The following is a 10,696-nucleotide window of genomic DNA, read 5'->3' on the forward strand; positions in this document are numbered from 1 at the left end:
AGCTTATCCATGCTCCCCACTCAGCAAGGAATAGAATCAAGATTTGCTGCCCAGGAGTCTAACTGCATCTCCTCCAAGTCATGTGCCTTCCTCTTAACTAGGGACTGTCCCACTCTCGAGTGCCAAACCTCACTTAGAACAGGGTGACTCTATAATGTATTGTCCAAACTGGGTCACTTTTGCAAGTGAAAGGGGAAGTTATAAATAATCACTCCAGGACAACAAGCGTAAACCGGGACAGTCCCAGGCAAATGGGGACCTGTGGTCACCCGAACTGAAAAGGCTAGAAGGAAGACGGGGGTGGGAGGAATGGCCTCATGACATATGAGGCACCATGGCCAGCCATGTCTACAGAAAGTGGAGAAGGTAAGACGGAGCCACAAAGACCATTTTATTCCATTTTTCTGAAAAAGTGCTCAAGAGAGAATCAACTAGAAGCCTGGAATTTCTATTTTTAGTTATCAAGAGCATGACCCACTTGCTCCTCCCACCCAGGGGCATCCATTGATGATGGAAGAACCTGTTACTGACTCAGGACACTGGTGCGTTCGAGCCGTGAGCCAGGACATAATGTTCCTATATGTGTAGAGACTTCCCAACCCAAATCCATCCACCGTCCTGATTTCTATCACCATGAATGTTGCCACAAAACTTCAGGGAGAAGGAATTACAAGCCCATGCAGTGAGTGAGTCGACTGTGGCCATTTTCCCGAAGATATAGAGAACATCTGACGTGGGTCCTCTTGCATTTCTTGGTCCAGATAAATTTTTAAAGGCTGTCTCAAGCCAAATCAAGGCAGCAAAGCAGTCTCAGCTCAGGGCAGTGCAGCTGATGCCTCTACACAGGCCCCCATACCATCCCCATCGCCACTCCGGGTGTACACAGATCAGGAGGGACATCAGTCCAGGATTGATATTGTTGTTTGGGAGTTTGTCCTCATTGCTGTCATTTATGTTTTGCCTTTTTTTCTTTGTTGTGTTTTTAGTTTGTTTGGGGGGAGATTAAGTGCTTTTAATTTTTAAAATTTTCTTTTTGGTTTTATTTTGTGATGTCTGTGAAGTGAGTTTTAAATAGTGGACTCATAGACCTTATCTGTTGGCTTAGAGAACTAATGATAATCAGACTAGTTCAGTGTTGTACCTTCCAGTGCTTTTCTCTGAATCACTAGCAATGACTATAGTCCCATAATCCCTTAGATTTGCTCAGCACTTTTGTGATTTTTCAAAGCACCTCTGTAAGCATTACCCCTGACGTTTTCTTGACAAGTATTTATGGAAATCTTGCTCTGTGCCAACCACAGCGGTAGGCTGGGAGGTCTAAGACAAACAAGGTTGGGACCCTGCCCTCATAAAGTGAAAAATCTAATGAAAGGTAGCTTGCAAACAAATCATTATAACACAAAATGCGGTCATGGAGGCATGTTCGAAGCTCCCTGCTGGAAGACAGGCAGGGAAAATGCCACAAGAGCGGTACACATCTTTGTGGAAGAAAAGCAGAACCTGCCTGGCATGTGAGCAGAAGACATTTTCCACCAGGCAGAGGTGGGTTATTTACCTTCTGTAGAAACGTGAGCCAGGTCTCGAGGAAGAGGTCATCACAGGACACCTCACGCCCAGCCTAGCTCTCTTGCATCTCATTCATAGAGGTCCTGTGAAGTACTTACCATTATTATCTTTGCCTGATGTGAAAATGGGGACACAGACAAGACAGGTAAGTTACTCAACCTTACATGTTAAGTCAGGACTGGAAGCTGTAAGTTTGTATCCCTCAGATACATAAACAATCTCTCAAAGAAAGGAGGGGATAGGTCTCAAGGAAGATCAAGGTCCCTCCAGCTTTAAAATCCTGTTAGCATAGATTATCCTTTGAATTCAGTGTGTGAATGTCTGTCTGTTACCGGAGGTATGTAAAATCTGTGTATCATACTCTTATAATCATAACTGCTGCTAATGCTTGATCATATACTGTATAATGTAAGATTACAAAGTTGTTCTGACCAACCCTCGTTGGGATTTCATTAAGAAAGAAAAACTCCTGGTCAGAGACAGTGCATAAATCAGAGATATAAACTGCTAGTTCTATATGGCGTGAAATGAAAAGAAAACTGATAAGTAATTTGGTCAATTAAACAACCATGTCTGAATCTAAGGCACCGTGGCTTATTCTACTGACTTTCTACCAGCCTTTGCCTCTCCCTTCATTCTCATTTCCAGGGGAATTTGCTTCAGAAAAGCCAAGTGTGGGCTGTTTCAGATGTGCATGCTTGTGTTTTCAGAGCATTTGTAGAGAGGCTACAAGACTTAGAATTGGTCAGGAAGGCAGTGAGCATATGTGATCAGACAGCTGGAATGATGGAGATCAGATGGCATTTCTGCCAGTCCCGTTGTTTCTCTTCGGGGTTACTCTTTAAAATATCCATTGTTCACTACACCTAAAGTCTCTGATTTGACTGTGTACTTCCACATGCATTACAAACATTTTGCAGTGCTGCTAAGTGTATTATAAGTATCCGATGTGTGTTACAGTCATATATTTAATTAAACACTATGGAACTCTCTGTGACTGCAGTTGTCTTCTATGAGAAATACGAATAAAAGGATATCCAAAATGGGCCATGCTTCTCCTCAGCCACTGGAAACATCCCGGTGTCATTTGCTGTTACTTTATGGATTGAGATTTTCAGAGGAAACTTTTTTCCTCAATTAAGTAATTCATTTGCAAATTAACGAATTAGCAATTCGTTGAGGATCTGCTCTGCATTACTTTGCACTAAGCTGGGCACTGGGGTGATGGAGATGAGATGGGATGTCGCTCGCGATCACACGGGGGAAAAAGACACATTGGAACAGTCAACAATGTCATATGGGGGTGATGAGTCAAAATATCAGCCATGAATCTTAGCTTTAGGCAAATAGGAAACAGCTTTAGCTAATTTGAGCAGGAAAGGAATTGATGAAAGGCTATCAGGGAGCTCCCAGAATACCTGGGAGGGCCAAAAAACCAAACACACGGAGGCCACAGAGCCATCCCGCGTCTCAACCACTGGCACCTCCAGAAATGGGAAACAGCCCTTCACTGCCACCACCCGCTCCAGAGCAGACTCGACAGCAGCGTCCCAGAGCTGCACATCACCAGCTCTGGTTTAAAGGCAGAGCAGGAGCCTGTGGCTGAAAGCAGCTATGCCTCGTCCTGTGTCTGGGCGCCAGCAGCGGGAGTCGGGGCAGAGAATAGCTGGCATTTGCATCTTCTGCAGTGAGAGGCAGGCTCTGCTTCACAGAGCCGGGATTTCCTCAAATGTAGGAAGGACCTTCTACTGCTGGGTGAGGAAAACAAGGACAGCCAAGGACGCGTCAGGAAAGAAGCACGAAGAAGAGGTGGCGTGAAGGAAGTGCAGAGTAAAGGAGAGTGCCAGCTAACAGAGCCTGGAGTAGAGAGAGGGCATTTCCCGGCAGAGGAAGCAGCATGTTCAAAGTGATGGAGCTTAGAGAGAGCCTGGACCATCTGGGGAGTTACAAATACAGTAGGTAATGTCTTCTTATCTGTCTCAGTTGGGAACAGTAGGGTGTTGGTGGTTACTTCTGAGTCAGACACAGGACACTTTGATCAAAAAACAACATGTATCTACCTTGAACAACTTATTTGAATTTAAAACATATGAGTGGATGCCCATTCATCCCTCTTTTATTACAAGGCCAAGGCTGTTCCTCTGGGGTCATTGATGGTAGTTCCATGTTGTCTTTCTTAAGTAATACACACCAGGAACACTTCATCCACTCCTTCTAGTTTTGCTTTCTTTAAGATGGAAAAGAACTTTCAAACACTTTAGAAGATATCTAAATGTAGATGCCTAGCTTTACCTCCCCACTCCAGTCTCTTACCATCACTTTTCCCACCTGTTTGCTAGCAATATTCTCCCAATATGCCTTTATCAAGTCCCTTCAAACCATTTCAGTAGTGCTCCTAGATCAACAGCAGTCTTTCTTTGCACACTCACATTTTGCCGGCTTGCATCATGTAATTACAGTAACAAGTCCGACTGGACTAAATGAGTTTGGGAACACACACAACCGACCTGGGTGAGTTTATACCTTACTTGCTGGGCACTAGAGATAAGCCTGCCAGCCGCCAAATCCCGACGTAGGTGTCAATGTATCTCAGAGAGAGAATGGAGTGTGCAGGTTCATTCAGCAGGTGCTTCAGTGGAAGCTGTCTATGGGCATCTACTCAGCTTAGCATCCTTGACTGAGATGACACTTGGCAGAATTGGTAGGGCCAGTGGCATTTGACACGCCAGCCTAAGAAATTTTGATTTAGTCTGTGGCGGAGGAGGGTGCTTCACAGGATTTTAATCAGGGGTGTGGCATAATAACTTTCATGTGTGTACTTACCCCTCTTGTCACCACACTGATTTGGAATTGCCTAATTTGTCTGATGTCCCTATGAGCTTCTGAGCACTCTGGCGGAGAGGATTATGACTTATTGGGGTTTATGTCTGCTGCTAAACACAGCACGTAAAATCTAGAAGGAAAGCAATTATACTCCAATAAACATGGTATAAATAAATAAATAATTTCAAAACATGGAATGAATGAATCAATATATTAGTGAATGACATTTTATTAGTCAAGATAATTCCTCATTGCCATTCGAGATAGAAGAATGCCAGGTTCAGGCAGAGGCAGGCACAGCATCCCTGAGAGAATAGCTCATCTGGGCAGCCACGTGCAAGGTGTCAGTTGCCTCCTCCATCCACAGTTACCTCCACAGCTGCACTTTTAACCACCATAACCGCAGAAGTGGAGAAACAATAGGGCGAGGTGGTGTGGGGAAGAATTTTCCAAAGCTTCCTTTCTTTGATGAGTACCTGCATTTAATTCTGTTTGTTCATTTATTTAGTATATTTTAGATCCACATTTGAAGGCTAACCCAGCTTCTGAATTTTAATAGCTTGTGGCATTTGTATGGAATTTGTGTACAGCTTGCAATGAGGCAGCTGTTCAGACAAACAAAGTGTGTTATGTAAAACCTGGTGGGTCCGAGGGATACGTTAACACTGCTCAGGACACTAGTGAAAACCAGCTGTGAAGCAAACAACACACAAAGCCCCTGAGATTTGAAAAATAAAGTTTCAGTGCTTAACACTTGAGTTCATCTGGTGGATCCCTCAACCATAAATCATGAGGGCAAATTCCTTTCTACTCTGGGTAAAGATCTCTCATCAAGGAGGAGAAAAGAACTTGCAGAGACTGAGAAGGACTTTTTCCTTTTTTATAACAAATTAGTTGCTGCAAAGTGCAAACTGCACGAGTCATTAGACAAAATGCAAAATAATCAGAAAACATTTTAATATGAAGCTAAAGACACTGCTATTCACTGATAACAATGAAATATTGCTTTTATATCCTATGAGATAGTTTAATTAGAGTTTCAATAAATGTTTCAGCAGGATACTGATGAATACACTTCACTGTAAAATCCCTTTTTTGCATATTAATAAACGTTGATGAATCGTAGTATGAAGTTGCCAACGTAGATTTGAGTGGTGCTTAGGATTTTTTTTTAAATAAAAAGATTTAGTAAAATAAGAATAGAACATAAACCAGAATCATGCTCAATGATGAAGTATTAAAGGTTATACTCCATTAAATTTACAGATAACACAAAAGAAATTCCATTGCCATCACATTTAACATTGGCCTAGAAATCTAGGAAATGCAAGCAGACAAGGAGAAAAGTAAGAAGCATAAATATTAAACAGGAGGAAACCAAATGATCATTACTGGCAGATGAAATGATTGCACATCTTGAAAACACAAGCGGATCAAATTTTAAAAATACACTAAAAGGCACAAAGACTTCATTAAGGTCTTTGATTACAATATTTTTATATGTTGAGTCATTTCTTTAAATCTTTATTGATGCTTTATTACTAAAATAATACGTGCCTCTTCCCCAAAATTCAAGAAACATAGACGTATACAGTGTAACAAGTAAAAGACTTTGCTCGCCAATCCCACTCCTCCAAAATAATCACATTTATTAATTGATGTGTAGCTTTCCACATCAGGTACATATATACATATGCTGTTATTCCAGATACTATATGGAAAAATACAAGAAGAGCCTGAATGACTCTGGAGAAGAAAAAAAATGAGAAGAAACTAACTACACAAGGGATTTTAAAATTTTACTCTTTTTTTTTTCGGTACGCGGGCCTCTCACTGTTGTGGCCTCTCTCGTTGTGGAGCACAGGCTCCAGACGCGCAGGCTCAGCGGCCATGGCTCACGGGCCCAGCCGCTCTGCGGCATGTGGGATCTTCCCGGACCAGGGCACAAACCCGTGTCCCCTGCATCGGCAGGCGGACTCTCAACCACTGCGCCACCAGGGAAGCCCTATTCACATTTTTAGTGGCAATATAAATTACTATCATTATACATTTATAAGTGACAAAATTACAGATATCCTTAGTTATATTTTCTTCTTTTTCTTTTATTTTGTGACAGAACAATCAATGGAATATATTTGGTTGGCCAAAACATTCTTTCGGGTTTTTCTGTAAGATGTTACAGAAAAACCAGAATTTTTTGGCCAGCCCAATAATAGAGAACCTGTGTCCAGGTCCATGTACTTACAAAAAAATTCATTATTTCTAATTAATGTAGTAAAGGTGGATTATTTAAAAGAGAGAGAGAGATTGGAACAACACACCAGCCATTTGTGGATAAAAAGGAAAGTGCTGACCAACTTCTTACACCAAAGTAAATCCCACATAGATCGAAGATGTAAATAATGTAAAAAAGGGAAACAAATACGCCAGAAGACATAGGTGAATCATTTTATACATTTTGGATGTGGAATGCATTTCTACATAAGACATAAAACCCAGAAGCCATAAAGATTGTTACATTTGACTACAAAAAAATTTAGAATATTGATAAATTTTTATTGCATTTTTAAAATCCACAACAAAAAGAAAAGATAAAAACAAACTGGAAGGGCTTCCCTGGTGGCGCAGTGGTTGAGAGTCCGCCTGCCGATGCAAGGGATATGCATTCGTGCCCCGGTCCGGGAAGATCCCACATGCCGCGAAGCGGCTGGGCCCATGAGCCATGGCCGCTAAGCCTGCGCGTCCGGAGCCTGTGCTCCGCAACGGGAGAGGCCACAAGAGTGAGAGGCCCGCGTACCGCTAAAAAAAAAAAAAAAAAACTGGAAAAATATAGTAACAGTATGACAGGCAAAGTGCTAATATCTTAACATCCAAAGAATCTTATATGTCAATAAGCAAAATATGAACAATCCGAGAGGGAAATAGACAAAGCATGCTAACAGAGGGTTCACAAGAGAAGTGAAATTGACTATAAAAATATGAAAATGTGCTCAATCTCATTCAGAATCAAAACATGCAAATAAAGTGAACGAGACAGATTTTTTTGCCTATTAAACTGGGAAAATTTACAAGCTTGCTAAACTTCAATGCTTGCCAAGGGCATGGGAAAAGAGGCTTTCTCATATACTGTAGGTAGGAATACAAATTAGTACAAATTTTAAGAGGGCAATTTGGGAAAAAGAGCAAAAATTCAAAGGTGAATACCCTGAAATTTCACTTTTAAGAATTCTCTACAGAACAAATCACAGAAGGAGTCAAAAATATATGTACAAGAAATATCGATGAAACATTGCTTGTAATAGAGAAAAAAATTAATATTCTAAATAAAATATGCTATATCCATACTATGGAAAATTAGCAAAACCATTAAAAGAAATAGGGCAGAGCTTCATATACCATAATAGGGAAAAATGTCTATGCCATTTTTCTAGGAAGAAACTCTGCAGAGGTCTCCACCTCTCGTCCCGATCATTCCCATGAGGAGAAAATACCAGATTAAGCAGTGTGTCTTAGCTATCGCTACACTAATGCTCAGTAACAAACCATGTCAAAGCTCAGTGGCTTCAAACAACATCACTTATTCTCACAAATTGCCCATTATGTGGGAGTTGACTGATGTAAGTTAGGTTCTTCTGGGTAGTTCTACTGGTATCAATGGGGATGACATAATCTTCTGCACCTAGATGGAAGTCAGCTGATCTAGGCTGAGTCCCGCTGGGAATACCACCGTTCCATGAGTTCCCTCTCTTTTTCCTAATAGTCTACCCATACTTCTTATTTCACAGTAGAGGTACTAGGGGACAAGCAGAAACACAAAGACCTTCTGAGGCTTACCTTCAGAACTGGCACCCCGGTCACCTTACCCTATTGGCCAAAGAAGTCACATGGCCAAACTCAGAATCAAGGAGTAAAGAAATATACTCCCTCTTGTGTGGGAACTCCAAATCATAAGGTAAAGAGTATGGATGAGGAAAGGAGTAAAGAATCAGCAGTTAATGCAAATTACGCCAGTCAGATATGAGGAGAGTTATGACACCACATTTACAGGAGGACGCAAATGTTGCCTGTACCTAAGGAAGCCCTTCCTATCTCGTCGATACAGCAGCAAGTTCACTGTCACCTTCTCTCCATTACTTAATGAAATGCCTTTAATCTATAAATTTCCTGAGAACATTTTGGGAAAGAAAAGTGGTTGGGCCATGGAAGGATTTCAGTATTTATAGATCCTTTAGTCTAATAGCAAAAAAAGTAACCATTTCTTACATAAATTAAGTGGGGAAAAAATTCTCTCTTAAACATGAAAGTTACTTTTTCCCTTCAGTATGATTGACCCAACTGAAGTAATGTGCACATCCTTGGATCAATAACAGTCACTAAGAGAATGCCATGTACTGGTTGACTTGGAAATGGCTCACCATCTCTGGACCTGAGGATGAGATGGACACCTGGCCAAAACAGGGGTGACAAAGAAGGAAGGAAATAAAGGATGTTAGAGAAGCAAACAAAAGAGTCTAGTAAAAAAGAACCTTTTCAAAATTATATATAAAGATAGACAGAATACCAGAATTAAGAATATGCTTATAAAACAGTCTGGAAGGCAATGCTCCAAAGAGTTTTCAGTGGTTATTATGGGTGAGAAGAATGAAATGGTAAATGAGTACATGAAAGCAGAAGACTTTCCATTTACTACATTTGTCTTCTTTTCCTTTTGGGAGAAAGTGTGTATGTTTTATTACTGTAATAAAATAATTAAAAGACCAAAATGTTTCTCAGTATAATTATTACTTGGAATTAAAATTTTCATTTTTTTTCTAGAATAATCTTGATACTGCCTACTTTGATAAAAAATGAGAATTTGCTGTTCTAGAGTCATTGTCCAATTTCTTACTTGTGATATGGGTGGTACAACAGTGAATTTCAAGATTCCCCATCTTCCCATCTTTTAAATAATTTTTGAATTCCACCCATTAATTGAGCACCTCTTGTATGCAAATGGCAGTGATAGATGTTATGGGACAAGATGATATGACATGTCCCTACAATTCACATCTCTCCCTATCTGCTGGGTGGTCCTGGTGAAAATTTCACAATGTTGCCAAATGGGGTCCTTACAAATTTGTGCTTTTCTTTATTCGTACTTGGCAGCATCCTCTCCCAATGCACTCCATCACTAGCCAAACCTCCACCTCCTACTCCAAATCCTCATTGAATCTCAGTTTTTCTCATTCCCAGCAAGTGACTTTACCTTCACTTTGAGAAAACTGAGTCAAAACTCATGTTTCCTCTCTATTTACTATCACCATCCACACACCCCCAAACCCCCATAAACCTCTACCAACTCTTCCCCTAGGCAAAGGATGAGCTTCCCCTCCCTCAGTAGAGGACAATGTCAACCGTTAATGTCCTTTACCGCAGTCCTTCCTCCTTCTCCAGAATCTTGCTCCTTCTGTCATCCAGTCTCTCCTGTACCTTTGTTGTTTTTCATTACGTTCATTGGCTCTTCATCTTCCAGATTTTCCTATCCGTCCGGACCTACACCTTGAACTTTAGAATTGTGTCTTCTATACTGAACTCTCATGAGTAAATATATCATATTTCTTTTGTTCAAGGCTAAATCTCCAGCACCTAGAGTAGTAATATTTGCTAAGTAAATATTTTCTAAGTAAATATTTATTGGTTGAATGAATGAATATCCAAATGCCTTTTGTATTTCTTCCTTAAATATCCATAGCTTTCTCAAAAGTGAGCTCCTCATTTACCCCATTGGCAGCTCTCAAATTTGTCATTTCCCAAGTATGGTAGAAAAGCTGCCGAGATTCAGTGGGTGTAAGAGAGGCAGCAGACATCTCAGGGATAACACGTGTGATCTGAAGTTACACCCTTCCCCTTCCCCTGCTTGCCAAATTTAAGAACCATAGAACAGCCTTCAGTGGGAATCCCAAGAAAGACTTAAGCTACATTTTCTGCCAGACAGCTTGAATGGGGCAGTGCTCCAAGTTTGAATGAATGTCTACTAGAGAAAATAATATTTCTTATACATCTGACTAGTGGACTATGATATAAAGATACATATATCCTCAACAAAAGCAGCCTAGAAAATGAAAGAGCAAGTCAATCTTGCTAGAAGATTGAGAAAAGCTCTGAAAAACCTTTTAACTTTTGAATTGAACTTTGAAATATGAGCCAGTTTAGCAAATAATGACTTAGCTTGTTGCTGCTGCAACCCCAACTAGGTGTAGTGCAATCCACTCTGACACTAACTACCCAGAGTTAAGGCAGGCCCCAGAAATTAATGGGCACCACCCCC

This window comes from Lagenorhynchus albirostris, chromosome 3 (assembly GCF_949774975.1).
Source record: "Lagenorhynchus albirostris chromosome 3, mLagAlb1.1, whole genome shotgun sequence".
Taxonomy (NCBI): domain Eukaryota; kingdom Metazoa; phylum Chordata; class Mammalia; order Artiodactyla; family Delphinidae; genus Lagenorhynchus; species Lagenorhynchus albirostris.